This window comes from Hordeum vulgare, chromosome 5H (assembly GCF_904849725.1).
Source record: "Hordeum vulgare subsp. vulgare chromosome 5H, MorexV3_pseudomolecules_assembly, whole genome shotgun sequence".
NCBI classification, from domain to species: domain Eukaryota; kingdom Viridiplantae; phylum Streptophyta; class Magnoliopsida; order Poales; family Poaceae; genus Hordeum; species Hordeum vulgare.
Window position 1 is genome coordinate 480,927,616 of NC_058522.1, and position 22,899 is coordinate 480,950,514.

The window sequence follows — 22,899 nt, forward strand, 5'->3', positions numbered from 1 at the left end:
CCTAACATGGAAGATACCAATATCCCCCTGTCACCACATGAGCGGTTCGGGCATGCAAAACAGATTATTTCTTGAAGGTTTAGAGAATGGCACATGCAAATTTACTTGGAACGGCAGGTACATACTGCAAATAGGTAGGTATCGTGGACTCTCATGGAAAAACTTTTGGGTTTATGGAAGTGGATGCATAAGCAGTATTCCGCTTAGTACAAGTGAAGGCTAGCAAAAGACTGGGAAGCGACCAACTAGAGAGCGACAACAGTCATCAAGATGCAATGAGTTTGACTAACATGGAGTGCAAGCATGAACGAGATATAAATCACCATGAACACGAACATCATAGAGGCTATGTTGATTTTCTTTCAACTACATGCATGAACATGCGCCAAGTCAAGCCACTGGAATCATTCAAAGGAGAATACCATCCTATCATACTACATCATAGTCATCTCAAAATCTATGTTGGCATTCAAGACAAACCATTATAAGCTCTAGCTAATTAAGCACGGCATCAGAAACTATGATCTCTAAGTTGTCATTGCAAACATGGTTCTCTCTCAACAAAGCTGAATCTGGGACGACAAGCTAGTCATATTTACAAAAACAAAATAGATAGAGTTCATACCAGCTTTTCCAGTCTCAGTCACTTCATCATATATCGTCATTATTGCCTTTCACTTGCATGATCCACCGATGTGAACAATAATAAGAGTGCTCGTGCATTGGACTAAGCTGAATCTGTAGGCAAACACAAAGGAGAAGACAAAGTAATATGGCTCTTTGAAAGCTAAACAGGTATGCATGCAAGACCCACTAAACATTGTAACCAATATCTTCTACCTTGACCCAAAGAAAAAGAAAACTATTTACACGGGAAAGCTCCCAACAAGAAAAAGAAGGAAGGAAAATCTTTTTGGGTTTTTTCAAAAGGACACAAAGAAAACAAGAAAACAAAAATAAACTAGCATGGATAATATAGTCGCAAAGTGTAAACACCGACTAACAAAGTGAAAGCATAAGCATGAATGTAAAGTTGGTGCAAACACGTACTCCCCCAAGCTTAGGTTTTTGGCCTAGCTTGGTCTACTCCCAAGGCGGGAAAAACCCAGCTCCGGGATACTCCGGAGTGGACTGTGGATGCCACTGCTGTGTGAGCTCATGTGGCTCCCACTGATAAACTGGCGTCTGGTACTTGACTGGCGGCTCGGGCACGGGCACCTGTGGTTGCGCCAAGCCCCAATATGCGTAGATGTCCGAGGGCATAATAGTGTACCTGTCTGCATGAAGGTCGAACAAAGAAGGAGCAGGCAAAGTAATAGTCTCACGAGTACCCTGACTAAATACCAGGTTATAAATCATCCGTCTACTAGCATCTCTATCCAGAAAATCATGGCGAACCATGCTGTCATAATCCAGATATTTCTCGGGAAGAAGCATTTCTTCTCCCTCCCCCAGTCTAACGGGTATCTCAAAGTGTCTGGCAAGACAGGTAGCATAGATACCTCCATAGACGACACCTTTGGGATGGTTTGTGTTCAACCGCTGAGCTACTATAGCACCTAGGCTATAAGTCTTATCGTTATAAAGGCCTTCGCGCAAAACCGCAAGGTCTGGAGAGCTAAGTGATCCAGCCTCCCCACGGCCAATCAAACATTTTCCAACAAATAATGAAAAGTGTCGAAGCACAGGAAAATGTATGCTAGCAATTCTAGCGCGAGACACTCCTCTCTCCTGGCCAACAGGAATAGTACCTATGAAATCCTCCAAGTCCCGTGGACGAGGATCATGAATATCCCCAACATAAGGTAATTTGCATACATTGCAAAAATCCTGTAGTGTCATGCACTGGGGGATATCGTATAACATGAACTCAACCATAGGAGGATTCTTCCTCGGATAAAAGTTGAAGCTTTGAACAAAAATATTGGTGAGGAGGAGGTATTGTGGGCACTTATCTTCAACGAACGCGGTAAGACCTGTGTTCTCCACCAAGTAATAAAAGTCTTCATAAAGCCTAGCGGCGCACAAAAATTCATCACTTGGCCACTCGCACGCTCGAACTTCTGTGACTCGAGGAACCACGTACTTGGGGTGGTTCTTCTCATCCTCCTTGGGGTTACGGCTTGAAGAGCCTCTCAAGAACCTCCTCATCTTTTCCCTTTTCTAACTCTGAAAAATTCTAAAAAATTTAGAGACTTCGAAAGAAAAGTGAGTAAGGATTAACCCAACTCGTAGCAACTACTCCTACTAGTGCCTAGAGACCGTATCACGCGCTAAAATTACTTGGGACCAACTAGAATCAACATTTCAAGCTCAAGAACAGGGTCACCAAGGTAGCAAGAATACGCGAAGGATAAAGCACTAGAGTAGAAACCAATTGGACCAATGGAGGAGTCACTTACCAAGGAGTAATTTCCCCAAAATGGTTTGGGGAATGGTGCTTTGAGCAACAAGATCGAAAATCACAGCCAAATGAGCAAGAACACGGGTTTGAGCTGCGAAACAATTTTTCTGGAGGTAGAAGAAGAGGATGGGAGCTGGAATGAGTGGAGGGGGTCCCTGTGGGCCCCACAAGCTTGGTTGCCATGGCCAGGGGGAGGCCGCGGTGACAGGGCTTGTGGACCACTGGTGTGGCCCCCAGGCCAGCTCTCAGTCCGAGTATTTTTCAAATATTCCATAAAAAATCATACTAGATTTTCAGGACCATCGGAGAGCTTCTATTTTTGGGGTACTTTTCTCCAGGACGCTAAAACAGAAAACAGGGAAAACTAAACTAAATCTATCATTTTTCTTATAAGCAACAGAAAGTGAAAGCTTAAAACAGAGGTTTGTGACTCCTCGATTCATCCATCTCATGGTCATCGAAAGAAATCCGTCAATGGGGTTGATCAAATCCTCATGACAAAACTTTTTCAAATCGCAAAAGGAAACGGAGAATTGTCGAATAGCCACTAAGTCATCTCAATGGGGATATGAACCTCCCCAACAAGCAAATCATACTTCATCTTGACACCAGGAATAGGGCATTCAAAGCTCCCAATAAGAATCGATGAAGTTTTTTCGATAGCATTGATGCAATGTACTTGATATCGTTTCTTCGGAAAGTGCACGGTATGCTCATTACCGTTGACATGGAAAGTGACATTGCCTTTGTTGCAATCTATAACATCTCCTGCCGTGTTTAAAAAGGGTCTTCCGAGGATGACAGCCATGGCATCGTCCTTGGGAATATCCAAGATAACAAAGACTGTTAAGATAGTGGTGTTAGCAACCACAACAGGCACATCCTCGCAAATGCTGACAGGGAAAGCAGTTGATTTGTCGGCCATTTGCAGAGAAATTTCAGTGGGTGTCAACTTATCCAGTTCAAGTCTACGATAAAGAGAGAGAGGCATAACACTAACACCGGCTCCAAGGTCACATAAGGCAGTTCTTACGTAGTTTCCTTTAATGGAGCAAGGTATAGTGGGCACTCCGGGATCACCAAGTTTCTTAGGAGTTCCACCTTTGAAAGTGTAATTGGCGAGCATGGTGGAGATCTCAAGATCTGGTATCTTCCGTTTATTGGTCACGATATCTTTCATGTACTTGGCATACGGAGACATTTTGAGCATATCAGTTAACCGCATCTGCAGAAAGAACGGTCTTATCATTTCAATGAAGCGCTCAAAATCCTCATCATCCTTTTTCTTGGATGCCTTAGGAGGAAAGGGCATAGGTCTCTGAACCCATGGCTCCCTTTCTTTACCATGCTTCCTAGCAGTGAAGTCATTCTTATCGTATCTCTTAGGTTGTGGGTTATCAGGATTAACCGTAGGTTCAATCTCCACATCCTTATTATTGCTAGGTTGAGCAGTATTATGAACATCGCTATCCATATTGTCACCAGGTTCATGTTCATTACCAGATTGTGTTTCTGCATCAGACGCAGAAATATCATTTGGTTCTTCAGGTGTGACAGTATTTGGTGAACTGACATGCAGGTTTCTATCATCCTTCTTCCTAGGATGATTGGGTGTATCAGCATTAATTCCTTGAGGACCTTGATCAATTCTCTTAGGATGGCCTTCAGGACACAAAGCTTCCTGAGTCATTTTGCCTCCTCTAGTAATGACTCTGACAGAGTTGTCATTTAATTCATTGAGCAAGTCATTCTGAGCTTTAAGTACTTGTTCTACCTAAGTAGTAATCATAGAGGCATGTTTACTCAGAAGCTTCAGATCATTGACATTTCTGTCTACACAAGCACTTAAATGACTAAGCATACGAGTACTTTGTTCCAAATGTCTGCTAACATAATCATTGTAACTCTGTTGTTTGGCAACAAAGTTTTCAAATTCATCAAAGCATAGGCTAGCAGGTTTGTGAAAAGGAATATCACTCCCATCAAACCTACGCAGAGAATTCACTTCTACTACTTGTATCGGGTTATCAAGACCATGGATCTCTTTGATAGGTGGTAGATTTTTTACATTTTCAGATCTAATGCCTTTCTCTTGCATAGATTTCTTGGCTTCTTGCATATCTTCGGGACTAAGGAATAGAATACCTCTTTTCTTAGGAGTTGGCTTAGGAGGTGGTTCGGGGATAGTCCAAGCATTATCATTGATCAAGATGTTATTCAGTCGGATCTCTGCTTGTTCTACAGTTCGTTCCCTAAAAACGCAACCGGCACAACTATGTAGGTGGTCTCTAGAAGCATCGGTAAGTCCGTTATAGAAGATATCAAGTATCTCGTTCTTCTTAAAAGGGTGACCAGGCAAAGCATTCTGTAGCTGGATGAGCCTCCCCCAAGCTTGTGGGAGACTCTCTTCTTTGAGTTGAGCAAAGTTGTATATTTCCTGCAAGGCAGCTTGCTTCTTATGGGCAGGGAAATATTTCTCACAGAAGTAATAGACCATATCCTGGGGACTACTCACACATCCAGGAGCAAGAGAAGTGAACCAGGCTTTAGCGTCATCCTTTAGAGAGAAAGGAAACAGCTTAAGGATATAGTAGTAGCAGAAATTCTCCTCACTAGTGAAAAGGGTGGCTATATCGTGTAGTTTGATAAGATGGGCTACGACCTCCTCAGACTCATAACCGTAGAAAGGATCAGACTCGACTAGAGAGATTATCTCAGGGTCGACAGAGAATTCATAATCCTCATCGGTGATAAAGATAGGTGAAGTGGCAAACTTCGGGTCGTATTTCATCCTAGCTTTCACAGATTTTTCCTTCCACTTGAGAAGTAATTTCTCAGCGTCATAGGCATCCTTACACGCAAGAAAACCCTCAGTTGTCTCTCCCTCCATAACGTAACCCTCAGGTATATCAGGCAATTCATATCTAGGAGAGCTAGATCTAGCAGGAGCAAAAGCAGGTTCTATCTCAATAGTATCGGCAGTTTCAGAAGCATCACGAGCATTGGCAGTAACTCTAGCAATATGAGCATCAAGGAATGCCCCTAGTGGCATATCAGGAAAAGTAGTATCTCTAGCAGTATCAAGCATATCATCATCATGCAAAATAGCATCTCTAGCATCATCAGGCAAAGCAGTATCAAGCATAGCATCTCTAGAAGTATCAGGCATAGCATCTCTAGCAGTATCAGGCATAGTAGCATCATAAGCATCATCAAGCACAGGCGACATATCAAGATTTCTAGCAGGAGGTGGTGTCGCAAACTTACTCATAACTGAAGGTGAATCAAGTGCAGAGCTAGATGGCAGTTCTTTACCTCCCCTCGTAATTGAGGGCAAGACTTTGGTTTTTGGATCTTTCAGATTCTTCATAGTGATCAGCAGATATAAATCCCAAGTGACTCGGAGAATATAGCAATCCTTTCCCGGCAACGGCGCTAGAAAAATGCTACTGACGTGCAACTATTCCTGACTTGATGCCTCTACGGCAACGGAGCTAGAAAAGAGCTTGTCCCAGTTGTTCAACAATTAGCAATTCTCTTGCAATGGCCCACGAGCGCGTGGGATCGCGGCAGTTTTCGAGGGTAGAGTATTCAACCCAAATTTGTCGGTTCGCGCGACGGAAAATGAAAGAATATTCTCAAGTATTAGCAACTGAATGTGTCAGATTCAACCACACCTGAAAGATTAGTATCTGCAAGCAAAGTATCAGTAGCAAAGTAGTATGATAGCAACGGTGCCAGAAACGATCTGTTGACAAGGCAGACTATTCCTAATTGTTGTATCAATGGCGCCAGAAAAGTTTTGTAGCAGGTAGCAGCAGTGTAACGAGTAACAGCAGTAGCAGGGAACAGCAGTAGTGACAGCAGTAGCAAGTAGCAACAGTAACAAGTAACAACAACAGCAAGTAACAGTAGTGGCAGCAGCAGCACAACAAAGCAAATAACAGTAGCAGCAAGTAACAGTAGCACCAACAGTAGTAACAGCAGCAGTAGGACAAACTCATAGGCAATGGGTCGGCGATTCGTTGGATGACATTCATCATGCAACTGTTATAACACGGAGAGATATGTGGCTAGCTCCCGTTTGTCAATGTGACGTAGGCATGCATTCCGTGTGTAGTCATGCATGCTTAGGGAAAAGAACTTGCATGACATCTATTGTCCATCCCTCCCGTGGCAGCGGGGTCCAAATGGATACTACGGGATATTAAGGTTCTCCTTTTAATAAAGAACCGGACCAACGCATTAGCACTTGGTGAACACATGAACTCCTCAAACTATGGTCATCACCGGGAGTGGTTCCGGTTATTGTCACTCCGGGGTTGCCGGGTCATAACACATAGTAGGTAACTACAACTTGCAAGATCGGATCTAAAACACACATATATTGGTGACAACATAATAATTTCAGATCTGAAATCATGGCACTCGGGCCCTAGTGACAAGCATTAAGCATGGCAAAGTAGTAGCAACATCAATCTCAGAACATAGTGGATACTAGGGATCAATCCCCGTCAAAACTAACTGATTACATGATAGATCTCATCCTACTCATCACCGCCCAGCGAGCCTACGAATAGATTACTCACGAACGATCAAGAGCTTCATGGAATTGGAGAGGGAATAAGGTTGATGATGACGTTGGCGACGATCTCCTTGATCCGGAGCCCAAAACGGACTCCGGATCTGCCCTCCAGATGAAGAACAGGATGTGGCGGCGCCTCCGTATCGCAAACGCGATGAAATATTCTCTCTTGATTTTTTCCAGGACGAAAGGGAATAAATAGAGCTGAGTTTGGGGGCGACAGAGCCACGTGGGCCCCACAAGCCTGGTCGCCGCAGCCAGGGGGGGCGCGGTGTCAGGGCTTGTGGCCCACTGGCCCGTCCCCTCCGGTGGATCTTTGCGCAGGTATTTTCCATATTTTTCCAGAAATACTCTCCGTAAATTTTCAGGACGTTCCGAGAACTTTCATTTCTGCACAAAAACTACACCATGGCAATTCTGCTAAAAACAGCGTCAGTCCGGGTTAGTTCCATTCAAATTATGCAAGTTAGAGTCCAAAACAAGGGCAAAAGAGTTTGGAAAAGTAGATACGATGGATACGTATCACCTATTTAAAGTGAATGCGGTTGTCTCTAATGCATAACCCATAAATGATAGTGGTAACTCCATAAGAGACATCATAGTATGCACCATATCAAATAGGTCACAATTATGACGTTCGGACACACCATCACACTATGGTGTTTCTGGTGGCATGAATTGCGAAACAACTTACACATTGTCTTAACTGTGTACCAAAACTAGCAACCCAGGTCTCTACGATCATATCGTAGACAGTTTATCCTCTTGTTACGACGAACTTCACTCTGAAACAGAATTGAACTTTTCAATATTTCAGACTTGTGATTCATTAAGTAAACACTCCTGTATCTACTCAAATCGTCATTGAAGTAAGAACATAATGATATCCACTGCATGCCTCAGCACTCATTGGACGACATACATCAAAATGTATTACTTCCAACAAGTTACTTTCTTGTTTCTTCTCAATGAAAACAAGGCCTTGCTCATGTGGTATGATTTGCATGTCTCAAGTGATTCAAAATCAAGTGAGATTTAAAGATCCATCAGCATGGAGCCTTTCATGCAATTTATACCAACATGACTCAAGTGGCAGTGCCACAAGCAGGTGGTACTATGATCATTACCTTGTATCTTTTGGCACCAATATCATGAACATGTGTAACACTACGATCGAGATTCAATAAACCATTGAAGGTGATTATTCAAGCAAAATAGAGTAACCAATATTCTATTTAAATGAATAATCGTATTGCAATAAACACAATCCAATCATGTCCATGCTCAACGCAAACACCAAATAACAATTATCTAGGTTTAACACCAAACCCGATGGTAGAGGGAGCGTGCGACGTTTGATCATATCAACCTTGGAAACACTTCCAACACGTATCATCACCTCGCCTTTAGCCAGACTCCGTTTATTCCGTAGCTTTCATTTCGAGTTACTAATCACTTAGCAACCGAACCGGTATCCAATACCCTCGTGCTACTAGGAGTACTAGTAAAGTACACATCAATATCATGTATATCAAATATTCTTCTGTCGACTTAGCGAGCCTTCTTATCTACCAAGCATCTAGGGTAGCTCCGCCTCAGTGACCGTTCCCCTCATAACAGAAGCACTTAGTTCTCGGGTTTGGGTTCAATCTTGGGTTTCATTAGAGCAGCAACTGGTTTGCCGTTTCATGAAGTATCCCTTTTAGCCCTTGCCTTTCTTGAAACTTAGTGGTTTTACTAACCATCAACTACTGATGCTCCTTCTTGATTTCTACTTTCGCAGTGTCAAACATCGCGAATCGCTCAAGGATCATTGTATTTATCCTTGATATGTTATAGTTCATCACGAAGCTCTCACAGCTTGCTGGCAGTGACTTTGAAGAACCATCATTATCTCATCTGGAAGATTAACTCCCACTTGATTCAAGCGATTGTCGTACTCAAACAATTTGAGCACACGCTCAACGATTGAGCTTTTCTCATTTACCTTGTGGACAAAGAATCTTGTCGGAGGTCTCATACCTCTTAACAAGGGCACGAGCATGAAATCTCAATTTCATCTCTTTGAACATCTCTTATGTTCTGCGATGTTTCCAAAACGTCTTCGGCGCCTTGCTTCTAAGCCATTAAGTATTGCACACTGAACTATCATGTAGTCATCAAAGACGTGTATGTCAGATGTTCACAACATCCACAGACGACGCCCGAGGTGCAGCACACCGAGTGGTGCATTAAGGACATAAGCCTTCTGCGCAGCAATGAGGACAATCCTCAGTTTTATGAACTCTGTCCGCAAAGTTGCTACTATTAACTTTCAACTAAATTATCTCTAGGAACATATAAAAACTGTAGAGCTATAGCGCAAGCTACATCGTAATTCGTAAAGACCATTAGACTATGTTCATGATAATTAGTTCAATTAATAATATTACTTAAGAACTCCCACTCAAAAAGTACATCTCTCTAGTCATTTGAGTGGTACATGATCCAAATCCACTATCTCATGTCCGATCATCACGTGAGTCGAGAATAGTTTCAGTAGTAAGCATCTCTATGCTAATCATATCAACTATACGATTCATGCTCGACCTTTCGGTCTCTTGTGTCCTGAGGCCATGTCTGCACATGCTAGGCTTGTCAAGTTTAACCCGAGTGTTCTGCGTGTGCAACTGTTTTGCACCCGTTGTATGTGAACATTGACTCTATCACACCCGATCATCACGTGGTGTCTCGAAACGACGAACTGACGCAACGGTGCACAGTCGAGGAGAACACAATTTGAGCTTGAAATTTTAGTGAGAGATCACCTCATAATGCTACCGTCGTTCTAAGCAAGATAAGGTGCATAAAGGATTAACATCACATGCAATTCATAAGTGACATGATATGGCCATCATCAAGTGCTCCTTGATCTCCATCACCAAAGCACCGGTATGATATTCTTGTCACTGGTGCCACACCATGATCTCCATCATCACGATCTCCATCAACGTGTCGCCATCGGGGTTGTCGTGTTACTTATGTTATTACTACTAAAGCTACGTCCTAGCAATATAGTAAACGCATCTCCAAACACAAACGTTAGTTTAAAGACAACCCTATGGCTCCTGCCGGTTGCCGTACCATCGACGTGCAAGTCGATATTAACTATTACAACATGATCATCTCATACATCCAATATATCACATCACGTCATTGGCCATATCATATCACAAGCATACCCTGCAAAAACAATTTAGACGTCCTCTAATTGTTGTTGCATGTTTTACGTGGCTGCTATGGGTATCTAGTAGATTGCATCTTACTTACGCAAAAACCACAACGGAGATGTGCAAATTGCTATTTAACCTCTCCAAGCACCGCGTCGGTCAAAACCAACTCAACTAAAGTTGAAGAAATCGACACCCGCCAGTCATATTTATGCCACGAGGTTGCATGTCAAGCCATGAAACCAGTCTTTCGTAAGCGTACGAATAATGTCGGTCCGGGCCGCTTCAATCCAACAATACCGCTGAATCGAGAAAAGACTAAGGAGGGCAGCAAATCTAACATCACCGTCCACAAAACCCTTTGTGTTCTACTCGAGATTAAATCTATGCATGAACCTAGCTCATGATGCCACTGTTGGCGAACGTCGCATGGGAAACAAATTTTCCTACGCACACGCAATTCCTATCATGGTGATGTTCACCTACGAGAGGAGATTCAAATCTACATACCCTTGTAGATCGCACAGCAGGAAGCGTTAAGAAACGCGGTTGATGTAGTGGAACGTCCTCACGTCCCTCGATCCGCCCCGCAAACCGTCCCACGAACCGTCCCGCGATCCATCCCACGAACCGTCCCGCGATCCGTTGCACGAATCATCTTGCGATCCGTCTCACGATCCATTCTTATATAGTGCCGAACGGATGGCACCTCCGCGTTCAGCACACATACAGCGCGACGATGATCTCGGCCTTCTTGATCCAGCAAGAGAGATAGAGAGGTAGATGAGTTATCCGGCAGCGACGGTGCTTCGGAGGTTGGTGGTGATCTATCCCAGCAGGGCTCCACCCGAGCTCCGCAGAAATACGATATAGAGGAAAAACCGTGGAGGTATGTGGTCGGGCTGCCGTGGCAAAGTTGTCTCAAATCAGCCCTAATAGCTCAATATATATAGGAAGGAGGGGAGGGACCTTGCCTTGAGGCTCAAGAGAGCCCCAAGGGGTCGGCCGAAGCAAGGGCGACGTCCTCCCCTTCCAATCCTAGTCCAACTAGGATTGGAAGGTGGAGTCCTTCTCCACTTTCCCACTTCCCCTTTTTCTTCTTCTTTTCTCTTTGGTTTCTCCATGTATCCTGCGCAAGGGCCCTCTTGGGCTTTCCCATCAGCCCACTAAGGGCTGGTGTGCCCCCACAAAGCCTTTGGGCTTCTTCCCGGGTGGACTGGCCCCTCCTGGTAGAACTCCAGAACCCATTCGTCATTCCTGGTACATTCCCGGTAATGCCCGAAAACCTTCCCGTAACCAAATGAGACAAACCTATATATCAATCTTCGTCTCTGGACCATTCCGGAAACCCTCGTGACGTCCGTGATCTCATCCGGGACTCCGAACAACATTCGGTAACCAACCATATAACTCAAATACGCATAAAACATCGCCAAACCTTAAGTGTGCAGACCCTGCGGGTTCGAGAACTATGTAGACATGACCTGAGGGACTCCTCGGTCAATATCCAATAGCGGGACTTGAATTCCCATATTGGATCCTACATCTTCTCCGAAGATCTTATCGGTCGAACCTCAGTGTCAAGGATTCATATAATCCCGTATGTCATTCCCTTTGTCCTTCGGTATTTTACTTGCCCGAGATTCGATTGTCGGTATCCGCATACCTATTTCAATCTCGTTTACCGGCAAGTCTCTTTACTCGTTCTGTAATACAAGATCCCGTGACATACACTAAGTCACATCGCTTGCAAGACTTGTGTGTGATGTTGTATTACCGAGTGGGCCCCGAGATACCTCTGTGTCACACAGAGTGACAAATCCCAGTCTTGATCCATACTAACTCAACGGACACCTTCGGAGATACATGTAGAGCATCTTTATAGTCACCCAGTTAGGTTGTGACGTTTGATACACACAAGATATTCCTCCGGTGCTAGTGAGTTATATGATCTCATGGTCATAGGAATAAATACTTGACACGCAGAAAAACAGTAGCAACAAAATGACACGATCAACATGCTACGTTCATTAGTTTGGGTCTAGTCCATCACATGATTCTCCTAATGATGTGATCTCGTTATCAAGTGACAACACTTGCCTATGGTTAGGAAACCTTGACCATCTGTGATTAACAAGCTAGTCAACTAGAGGCTTACTAGGGACAGTGTTTTGTCTACGTATCCACACAAGTATTGTGTTTCCAATCAATACAATTATAGCATGGATAATAAACGATTATCATGAACAAAGAAATATAATAATAACTAATTTATTATTGCCTCTAGGGCATATTTCCAACACTATATGCAATCAACTCCAACCATATGCATTAGTTCAAGGAGTCACACATTCCCTCATAAGTAAACATGGGACAAGCTAATTAATGTATCAATGGACATCATCTCACATGTACTTCACTCCATGTCCATAGATATCCTTGTATTTGTTCCTTGTGCTTGGGACTAACCCATTTAGGTGAGAAAAGTAAGAAAACAATAAGGATTTCTGCCAACTCAAGATGAACTTCATCAACAATGAGCATCCACCACTACCACACCTACATGAAGTCTTCTATGACAAAACCTAAGGTTAGTTTATCCCTCTTAGGGGGGATGTCACATCAAGGGGGATATTTACTCTAAGACTTGAGTATAAGTGATACGTCCATTTTGCATCATGAATCTTTATTGATATTTGTCTTATTATTGTCCATTATTCTCTATTATTATGTAATTCTTATGCCTTTTCTCTATGAATATGAAAGGTGCATCACGAATAGGGAAGTATCTGGAAACTAGAATTCTGGACAGAGAAAACCGAGAAAAAGGCATAAAAATCAAGTTGCTCCAACTAACTTGAAATTTCACAGAGAAATTTCTGGAATATATAAGAATTGTTGGGCCAAAAATACACCAGAGAGGGGCAGCCATCTGGGCACAAGCCAACAGGGCACCCCCCCAGGCTGCCCCCTGATAGCTTGTGGGGCCCTTGCTAGCCATCTAACGCCCCTCTACTCCTATATGGCGTGTTTTACCCTAGAAAATTCAAGAGATAACTTTCAGGATGAAGCACCGCCGTCTTGAGGTGGAATCCTTGGTAGAGGCCCTTTTGCTCTCTAGCAGAACGATTCTGTCGGAGGAATTCCTCTTCGGGGATTGGAAATCGAAGCCATCATCATCACCAACGCTTCCTCCTTCGTGGGAGGACCAATCTTCACCAACATCTTCACCGGCACCATTTCATCTCCAAACCTAGTTCATCTCGTCTATTCAACCTTTGTCTCAAAACCTCAGATTGGTACCTATGGGTTGCTAGTTGTGTTAGTTACATCTTGTAGTTAATGCTAGTTGGATTACTCGGTGTAAGACATTATGTTCAGATCCTTAATCATTATTAGTATACCTCTAATGTTGAACATGCTGATGAGGTTTGATTAGTTACTAATGTTCTCGAGGACATGGGAGAAGTCTGGTTATAAGTAATCATATAAAGTTGGTATTCGTTCGATATTTTGATGATATGTATGTTGTTACTTCCTTTAGTGGTGTCATGTGAACATTGCCTACATGACACTTCACCATGTTATGGTCCTAAGAGAAGTCATTGTGGAGTAACAAGTAGATTATGGGTTGCGAGAGTGACAGAAGCTTAAATCCCAGTTTATGTGTTGCTTCATAAGGGGCTCATTTGGACCCTCATGTTTCATGCTTTGGTTAGATTTATCTCAATTCTTCTTTTGTAGATGCGGATGCTTGCGAGAGGGGTTAATCATAAGTAGGTTGTTATTTCAAGTAAGAACAACACCTTAGCACTGGTCCACCCACATATCAAATTATCAAATAGCGAACGTGAATCAACTTAATATGATGAACATGACTAGACAGATATTCCCATGTGTCCTCGGGATAACTTGCTTAATATAAGAGTACTTTTAGTCTCGTCCTTTGCTATAAAAAGTATTGGGATACCTTTGTGCACCTTTGCTACTATTGTTACTTGTCACTTGTTGTGAATTATCTTGCTACAAAACTATCTATCACCGTTACTTACAACACTTGCACAGAATTCCTTGCTGAAAACTACTTATCATTTCCTTCTGCTCCTCGTTGGGTTTGACATTCTTACTTATTCAAAGGACTACAATTGCTCGCCTATACTTGTGGGTCATCAATAAGCATCTCTTAAGGTGTGAACTCATTGAAAGCTTTATGTAAAAGTGGCAACCCCACTTGTCCTTAAACAATGAGTATGACCTATGTTCAAGTATTCTTGCTTAGATCCTATGTCAATATACTCATATATAGATGACTTTGTCATCGTCTAAGTGCTTGGTAGATACTAGAGTGGTTGTGCATGTTTACCATGTTTTATTTGACATCTTATTGTGTGAACATGTTGGTATGCATATTTTTGCTCATTCGAGGATATCCAATTGTTGTTATTTGGATTTTCCATTTTATTTGGCCAATTGGATATAGAAGAATGCCTAAGTACCCATCTCTAGCTATCTATGTTTTCTCATCTCAAATTATATTCATGCTACATCACAAAATTTGAGCAAGCACTTTGGGACACTCTGTGTGAGGAGCACTCGAAGATCCATCTCGCAAGAGATGACTTCCAAAACCTCACATGTGCCACTCGGTGTGACCAACTCCAAAATCTCGGTCCCACGGAAGCACTAGGGTTGATCTAGTTTTATGATCTCGGTACCACCAATAGGTAAATCTCTGCCTCACCGAGTTTCACTGTCACCCGAGGGTTATGGAACTCGGTGGCACCGAAATTTCCAACTCGGTGTCACCGATAGCTAAGGGATATCTATATCTACGGACCCGACTTTTGAAGTTCAATATCAAACATCAACTCCCGCAACTCCCCTGCTATCGTGCTCTTGTCTCCAGGACATCGCCCTTCGTCTCCCGTGTGCCCTCGCCGCACGAGTCCTCACTGCCGACAAAAATCACTCCTCTCGTCGCTGTCGTAGGAGATCTTCACCAAGAGTAGGGTAAATATCTCTCCCCTTTGCACTCCCTATCTGATTCATGCGCATTAGGATATCTTCATCATATAGCCATAGTTTGCAAAGCATCTATTCACAAAAAAAATTGATTGGATTGGGGGAACGAAAATTTTTAGGTTTAATTTTCCGCCATGTGTGTCTCGGTGTCACCGAAGCAGAAAAAACGGTCCTACCGTTTTCACTTTTAGGGTTATTGAGAACATTCTTAGTGAGACTGAGTTGCTCATTCCGGTGAAACCGAAGTGGGTGGCCAAGTTTCTGTAAACGGGAATGTATGTCTCTGTGACTCCAAAATTTCTGACTCGGTGGAACCGAAACCCACTTTGCTGAAAGTTAAATGTAAGATTTTGTGTTCAATTTTTTTGAAAAGTCTGTGTTTTGTGATGCCCATCCACTCCTCCTCTTCTACTACTTTTCAGAGGTTCAACTTGTTTGCTTGGTTGCTTGTAAGTATGTCAGGTTCTGAGGATAGAGAGAATGTTTCCACAGAGCCTAGTGTGGAAATGGACTCACACACTAGTCCAGAGAGGACTGCTTCTGACCCAGGTACTCCAAGTTCCCATGATATGCCAAAGGTAGCTACCAGGTCCAAAAAGAAGCTGAACTTAGATGAGGAGAATGTCGACTTCATACTAGAAGAAATCATTCCCCAAAAGAAAAAGGAGAGAGTGACAGTCAGAAAGGTCCCAGAGTCTATTGCATCCAAGAGAGGGTTGTCTCAATCCTCTGAGCAACCCAGTACTGGAAGGACAAAGACTCTAGCTAAGAAGCCAGGGAAAAAGAGGATCAGGAAGAGGATGGTGCATGTTATTGGGAGGCCAACCTCCATGTATGAAGATCCAGCAGAAGCTGTTGATGAAGAAGAGGAAGAGGAAACTACTAATCCGCCTCCTTCCAAGAAGAATAAGCTTATGGCTGATGCTATGTCAAGCAGGTATGCACCTAAGACAAAATCTACTGCTCCCAAGTCCAAGAAACCAGTAGCTCATAAACCCTAGAGGACTACTAGGGATATACGTGCAGCAGAGAAGAACAAGGGCTCAGCATCCAGAGATACAATTGCAGAGGAGGAAGAAGATCTTTCTGTGTTGATAAAGTTGAGAGCTCACCTGCCATTGTAAAATGATGCTCACCCAGTTGCCGAGGACATGAAGAAGAGGAGGGATCAAGGTCTGAGATTGTGGAGAGCAACACATCCATATGTTGTTAGGAGGAGAACATTTGTTGATCCTCGCTTTCACACCAAGGAGCAACAAGATTTCTATAAGAAAATGTTATTGGACAAGAGTCCTGCTGTAAGTGATATCAGATATGTAGACTCGGACTACATCAAGGAACATGAGGACTTGTTTCCTCACGTGAGAGAAAAATTCAAGGCAAATGATTGAATATTTTGTTGGCAAAGAGATGACTCCTGGAATGATGGGATGATCATGCAATTCTACTCCACTGCACACTTTTATCCAGATGGTAGGATTGTATGGAAGACTAAAGGTCACAGGTATAAGTCAACTGTGGAGGATTGGGCTATAATCATTGGTACCCAAAGGTCCAATAGGGTGACTTGGATGTGTACTCTGAGCCAAAAATGAATCACAACACTACAGCTAATATGTACAATCCAGTGCCCCACGAATACTTGAAGACATACAAGCTTGGCTCTATCTATTTTCTGCAAGCTGGGATATCCACTACAAAGACCATTATGAGGTACACCCTGATGCCCAAATCAGGAGATGATAAGATGATCAGAGGGCATTCCATCAACATGCTACACCACGTTGACACCCACACAAGGATTAGAGTGATGGATCTGATAGTTGAGACAGCGAGGAGGATAACTGCTAACCAGAAGAGATCATGTGGATATGCTCCATAGATTCAGATGCTCATCAATGCCAAGATTGGGAAGCATGCATATCAACTTGATTTTCCACACGTGCCACTTGAACCAGAGTTCAAAGACAACGAGGTAGTGATGGAACCGAACCATCCTAGCTCAGCTATAGCTCATGAACAAGCAGAGGCAACAATAAAGGCAGAGGCAGCCAAAGCAGCTCCAACACCCTAGCTGAGAACCAGAGAGGAGCATATGTCATTTCTTATCAGCACCATCCAGGGGATGGAGAAGAATATCTGTGAAATTTTGCTGAACCATAAGATCCTTGAGAGGATTGTTTAGACTAAATTCCATGACATGGATATCAAAGTGACGAAGTTTGCTATCATTGTTGAGCAGCTAAAGCATGGAGTTGATGCAGTGCACACACCTCGCTCTAGTAGTGATGATGATGATTCGTCTATTCCTACAACTACTCAGTTCAGGACTCAGACTAGGTCTGTAGCTATGCCAGTTCTGGAAGCAAGACCATCTTCATGAGCCCAAGCATCACCTCCTTCAACTCCTTCAGCTCCACCAGCTCACATCCGCTGAAGCCTTCGTCCACACTCTCATGTCGACTCCAGCAACTGCTACTGGAGGAGATTGAGCCTAGGGTGATGCTTAGTTCTAGACCTTTGAACTTGTTGGTAACTTGTTGCCAAAGGGGGAGAAGTGTATATATCATTAGGGCTTCGAGAGAGAGAGAGAGAGTTTTGCCTTTTATTGCTCCCTTTTGGTTTTTCGAAACATTTGGTATTTTGGATGTCTTAAACTTCGTGTGTTTGATCATACGCTTTGATTGTTAATGCTACTACGTTATATCTTTGAGCTACCTACATGATGATCATTCACTCATTTGTTTGGTGTTATGTGCATTACTATTCATTCATATCATTTATGCACACCACCAAGATGTATGTGACATGGAAGAGTAACCCATGATCCTAATTGATTGTGCATTTGCAGTCAAACACAAATTTAAAATAATGCACAAAGTTAGGGGGAGCTCTTGCTTTTCACATACTTCCTAAATCGACAATGTAAATCATGTTGGGGAACGTAGTAATTTCAAAAAAAATCCTATGCCATACAAGGATCTATCTATGGAGAAACCAGCAACGAGTTAAGTAGTAGAGAATCTTCATACTTTTGAAGATCGCTAAGCGGAAGCGTTGCTAGAACGCGGTTGATGGAGTCGTACTCGTAGTGATTCAGATCGCGGTGGATTCCGATCTATGCGTCGAACAACAACGCCTCCGGATTCAACACACGTGCAGCCCGGTGACGTCTCCAACGCCTTTATCCAGCAAGGAGGGAGGAGAGGTTGAGGGAGAGCTCTGGCAGCACGACAGCATGGTGACGGTGGAGCTCTGTGGCACTCCGACAGGGCTTCGCCAAGCACTACGAAGGACGAGGAGGAGGAGGAGTAGGGCTGCACCGTGGAGAGAGGCAATTGTGTCTCAAAACAACCCCCAGACCCTCATTATATATATGAGGAGAAGGAGAAGGGTGCCCACCCTTAGGGTTTCCCACCCTAAGGGTGCGACAGCCCTAGATGGCCCTAGGGGCGGCGTCCAAGGTGGAGGCGCCCTAGGGTGGGTCTTGAGGCCCAAGGTGGCCTCCCCACGCCTAGGGTTTGGCCCCCTCCACCCCTTGCTGCGCCTTGCACCTTTAGTGGTGGCGCACCAGCCCACCTAGGGCTGGTTCCCATCCACTTTTGGCCCATGTAGCATTTTGGGGCTGGTGGCCCTTCCTGGTGGACCCCGAGAACCCTTCTGGTGGTCCCGGTACATTGCCGGTGTCGCCCGAAACACTTCCAATGACCAAATCCTCTCTTCCTATATATGAATCTTTACCTCCGGACCATTTCAGAACTCCTCGTGATGTCCAGGATCTCATCCGGGACTCCGAACAACATTTGGTAACCACGTACACTATTCCCCTATAACCCTAGCATCATCGAACCTTAAGTGTGTAGACCCTACGGGTTCGGGAAAAATGCAGACATGACCGAGACACCTCTCCGGCCAATAACCAACAGCAGGGTATGGATATCCATGTCGGCTCCCACATGTTCCACGATGATCTCATCAGATGAACCAGGATGTTGGGGATTCAATCAATCCCGTATGCAATTCCCTTTATCTATCGGTATGATACTAGCCCGAGATTCGATCGTCGGTATCCCTATACCTTATTCAATCTCAAGTCTCTTTACTCGTTTCGTAACACATCATCCCGTGGCTAACTCCTTAGTCACAATGAGCTCAATATGATGATGGATTACCGAGTGGGCCCAGAGATACCTCTCCGTCACACGGAGTGACATATCCCAGTCTCGATTCGTACAACCCAACAGATACTTTCGGAGATACATGTAGTGCACCTTTATAATCACCCAATTACGTTGTGACGTTTGATACACCCAAAGCATTCCCATGGTATCCGGGATTTGCACAATCTCATGGTCTAAGGAAATGATACTTAACATTAGAAAAGCTTTAGCAGACGAACAACACGATCTAGTGATATGCTTAAGATTGGATCTTGTCCATCACATCATTCCCCAATGATGTGATCCCGTTATCAATGACATCCAATGTCCATGATCAGGAAACCATGATCATCCATTGATCAACGAGCTAGCCAACTAAAGGCTCACTAGGGACACATTGTGATCTGTATACTCACACATGTATTACGTTTTCCGAATAATACAATTATACCATGAGTAATAGACAATTATCATGAACTAGGAAATATAATAATAAACACTTTATTATTGCCTCTAGGGCATATTTCCAACAATCTCCCACTTGCACTAGAGTCAATAATCTAGTTACATTGTGATAAATCGAACACCCATAGAGTTCTGGTGTTGATCATGTTTTGCCCGTGGAAGAGGTTTAGTCAACGGATCTGCGACATTCAGATCCGTATGTACTTTACAAATATCTATATCTCCATCCTAGATGTATCCACGAATGGAGTTGAAGCGGCGCTTGATGTGCTTGGTCTTCTTGTGAAACATGGGCTCCTTTGCAATAGCAATAGCTCCAGTGTTGGCACAGAACACAGTCATTGGGCCTGACGCACTTGGAATCACTCCTAGGTCGGTGATGAACTCCTTCATCCAGACTCCTTCATGTGCTGCTTCCGAAGCAGCTATGTACTCCGCTTCACATGTAGATGCCGCCACGACGCTTTGCTTGCAACTGCACCAGCTAACTGCCCCATTATTCAAAATATACACGTATTCGATTTGTGACTTGGAGTCATCCGGATCTGTGTCGAAGCTAGCATCGACGTAACCCTTTACGACGAGCTCTTCGGCACCTCCATAAACGAGAAACATATCTTTAGTCCTTTTCAGGTACTTAAGGATGTTCTTGACCGCTGTCCAGTGATCCACTCATGGATCACTTTGTTACCTCCCTACCAAACTTATGGCAAGGTTCACATCAGGTCTGGTACACAACATGGCATACATGATAGAGCCTATGGCTGAAGCATAGGGGACGATCCTCATCTTTTCTCTATCTTCTGCCATGGTCGGGCGTTGAGTCGTACTCAACCTCACACCTTGTAATACAGGCAAGAACCCCTTCTTAGCCTTATCCATATTGAATTTCTTCAATATCTTGTCAAGGTATGTGCTTTTTGAAAGACCTATGGGGCGTCTCGATCTATCTCTGTAGATCTTGATGCCTAATATGTAACCAGCTCATCCAAGGTCATCCACATATAATATGAGAAATGCTACAGAGCTCCCACTGACTTTCTTGTAAATACATGCTTCTCCATAAGTCCGTACAAACCCAAACGCTTTGATCACCTCATCAAAGTGAATGTTCGGACTCCGAGATGCTTGCACCAGCCCATAGATGGAGCGCTAGAGCTTGCATACCTTGTTAGCATTGCTAGGATCGACAAAACCTTTCAGTTGTATCATATTTCTTCTTTAAGAAAGCTGTTCAGGAATGCTGTTTTGACGTCCATTTGCCAGATTTCATAATCATAAAATGCGGCAATTGCTAACATGATTCGGACCGACTTCATCATCGCTACGGGTGAGAAGGTCTCATCGTAGTCAATCCCTTGAACTTGTCGATAACCCTTAGCGACAAGTCGAGCCTTATAGATGGTCACATTATCATACGCGTCGGTCTTTTTCTTAAAGACCCATTTATTTTCTATAGCTTGTCGATCATCGCGCAAGTCCACCAAAGTCCACACTTTGTTCTCATACATGGATCCTATCTCAGATTTCATGGCCTCAAGCCATTTGTTGGAATCTGGGCCCGCCATTGCTTCTTCATAGTTCGAAGGTTCACTATTGTCCAACAACATGATTTCCATGACAGGGTTGTCGTACCACTCTGGTGTGGAACGTACCCTCGTTGACCTTCGAGGTTCAATAGCAACTTGATCTGAAGTATCATGATCATCATCATTAACTTCTTCTCTAGCCGGTGCAGGCGCTTCAGAAACAGTTTCTTGCGCTGCGCTACTCTCCGGTTCGAGAGGAGGTACAATTACCTCATCAAGTTCTATTTTCCTCCCACTTACTTCTTTCGAGAGAAACTCTTCCTCTAGAAAGGATATGTTCTTGGAAACAAAGATCTTGCCTTCGGATCTAAAATAGAAAGTGTATCTAATAGTTTCCTTAGGGTATCCTATGAAGACGCATTTTTCCGCTTTGGGTTTGAGCTTCTGTGGTTGAAGTTTCTTCACATAAGCATTGCAGTCCCAAACTTTAAGAAACGACAGCTTAGGTTTCTTGCCAAACCATAATTCATACGGTGTCGTCTCAACGTCTTTAGACGGTGCCCTATTTAAAGTGAATGTGGCAGTTTCCAATGCATATCCCCAAAATGATAGCGGTAAATCGGTAAGAGACATCATAGATCACACCATATCCAATAAAGTGCGATTGCAACGTTCAGACACACCGTTACGCTGCGGTGGGCCAGGCGGCGTGAGTTGTGAAACAATTCCACATTTCCTTAGGTGCGTGCCAAACTCGTGACTCAAATATTCTCCTCCACCATCAGATCGTAGAAACTTTATTTTCTTGTCACGTTGATTCTCCACCTCACTCTGAAATTCCTTGAACTTTTCAAAGGTTTCAGACTTGTGCTTCATTAAGTAGACATACCCATATCTACTTAAATCATCGGTGAGGGTGAGAACATAACGATAGCCACCGCGAGCTTCAACGCTCATTGGACCGCATACATCAGTATGTATTATTTCCAACAAGTTGGTTGCTTGCTCCATTTTTCTGGAGAACAGAGTCTTGGTCATCTTGCCCATGAGGCATGGTTCGCATGTGTCAAATGTTTAAAAATCAAGTGACTCCATAAGTCCATCTGTATGGAGTTTCTTCATGCGCTTTACGCCGATATGACCAAGGAGGCAGTGCCAAAAGTATGTGGGACTATCATTATCGACCTTACATCTTTTGGTACTCACACTATGAATATGTGTAACATCACAATCGAGATTCATCAGGAATAAACCATTGACCAGCGGGGCATGACCATAAAACATACCACTCATATAAATATAACAACCATTATTCTCAGATTGAAATGAGTATCCATCTTGCATCAAGCGAGATCCTGATACAATGTTCATGCTCAAAGCTGGTACTAAATAACAATTATTAATGTTTAAAACTAATCCCGAAGGTAGATGTAGAGGTAGTGTGCCGACGGCGATCGCATCGACCTTCAAACCATTCCCGACGCGCATTGTCACCTCGTCCTTAGCCAGCCTACGCTTGTTTCGC